Source organism: Carlito syrichta, unplaced genomic scaffold (assembly GCF_000164805.1).
Source record: "Carlito syrichta isolate Samal-C Ts95f unplaced genomic scaffold, Tarsius_syrichta-2.0.1 Scaffold304789, whole genome shotgun sequence".
In the NCBI taxonomy this organism is placed as follows: domain Eukaryota; kingdom Metazoa; phylum Chordata; class Mammalia; order Primates; family Tarsiidae; genus Carlito; species Carlito syrichta.
The window spans coordinates 39,466-41,330 of NW_007248885.1; positions in this window are offsets into that span (position 1 = coordinate 39,466).

The window sequence follows — 1,865 nt, forward strand, 5'->3', positions numbered from 1 at the left end:
ACACACACACACACACACACACACACACACACACACACACACACGACTAAGAGAGTTAAATAGGCATCATACTTGGAAACATGAATGTATAATGAATTTAATTTGCCACAGTTCATTGAGAAAATATCACAAATCATAGTAGCTCAGGAATCAGCAGTTCAGAATGCAGCAAAAGATTACAAAGGCAAGCTTGTAGCTACATTTCCTAATCAAGGAATTGTTTTCCAATTCAATAGATAGTCAAGAGATGAGCAGATCTTGGTAACCCGTCCAGGGACATGAAAATATACTTCTCAAAATCTCTGTCGTAGAGACCTGCAGTTCTGGTCAAGCCAGAGTATGCCCAGTCCTCGCAGATGGTCCCTCTACATCAAAACATCCTGATTATAAAATAACAAACAAAGAAAGGAAACTCTGAAACACAGAAAGTGGAAGACTGACTGGCTAGTGCTCTCGGGAGTTGAGCAAGAACACAGCAGTGACAGTGAGAATCTTTTTTTTTTCTCTCAAATGCCCCAGAGAGAGCATGACAGAAGCCTTCAAAGCAGAACCACCAAGAATCGCAGATGCAAAGTTCTGAGAAAAACGATTCCCTTAGCCAAAAGACCAGAAAAAGTGTGACGTAAAAGAAAACTTTTTGGCAAATCCCCGTCCTCTACTCTAGGCAAGCACCAATGGAAAACCTTACTTCCCACTCCTGAGATTTCTGGGATTAAGAAGAAAAGTGATCTTCTATCTTGCCTCTTTAAAGCAGATAGTAATGATCCAATTCATTTGTCAGGATGGTGTCAGTGGGATTCAGCAGCAAGCTGACCCTTCACCTCCACTCGACATCTATACTACTAAACAAGTCAATGCAATTTGGGACTTGTAAGCATTCCATTTGCCCCTATGTCTGGTGTCAGTGATACCCAGTGGAAAGTTGAACCTCTACACTTAGTCAGCCTCAATGAGGTGGTATGGGGTGAGGCTCATCAACACTCCATTTTCCCCCTCACCCCTTCTCTGCAAGCTAACCCTCTTCAGAGCTGAACCTCCTCTTGCACTCATCAACAAGATGGAACCAAGTGATAGAAGGCAAGCTTATTTGGCACTCTGCTTAGTCCCTCCTTCCCCTGATGTTCTCAGAGAATAGTGGGGAGCTAGGCTTCTGCACCTCATGGTGCAGCAACAAATCATTGAGTCAGCTATCAGTTTCACTTTCCTTAATGGCAGCCTAGCAGAAAACTAAGCTTACACCTCCCAGTTAGAGGCAACAAAGTGTTGTGAATTGTGCCCCTTTTTATTGGAAAGGGTTCAGTGGAGCTAGGGTTACAGTTCAGCTCTCACTCCAGCCATCTGGAAAGGGGCCAGATGAGTCAACAATCTAATTGCTAATAGTATCAGAAAAAAATCATAACTTATAACCCACATGACTCTATATTACACCTGAGAGTCTGGCCAAAAAAGGAAATTAAATGGAATTTAATTACAGTCTCACAATGTGGTTTCCTAACATCCAGGATGCAATAAAGAATCACCACACGAGAACCAAGAAAAATCATGCACTAGATAATAAAAGACAATCTGCAGAAACCAACACCATGATGAATAAGATGTTGGACTTCTCTGACAAGATTTTAAAGTAGCTATCATATAAATGTTTTAACAAGCAATTACACATTCTCTTGAAATAAATGAAAAAATTGAAGAGATTTCTTCCACTGGATTATTCTTATCAATTATGTTTTAGCTACTTTAGGGTGTGTACATCCCATGTAAATTTTAGAATAAGCTTCTCTATGTCTACAAAAACTTTGCTGAATTTTGATAGAAATTGCATTAAACATATATATTAATTTCAAAATAATTGAATTCATACTGTG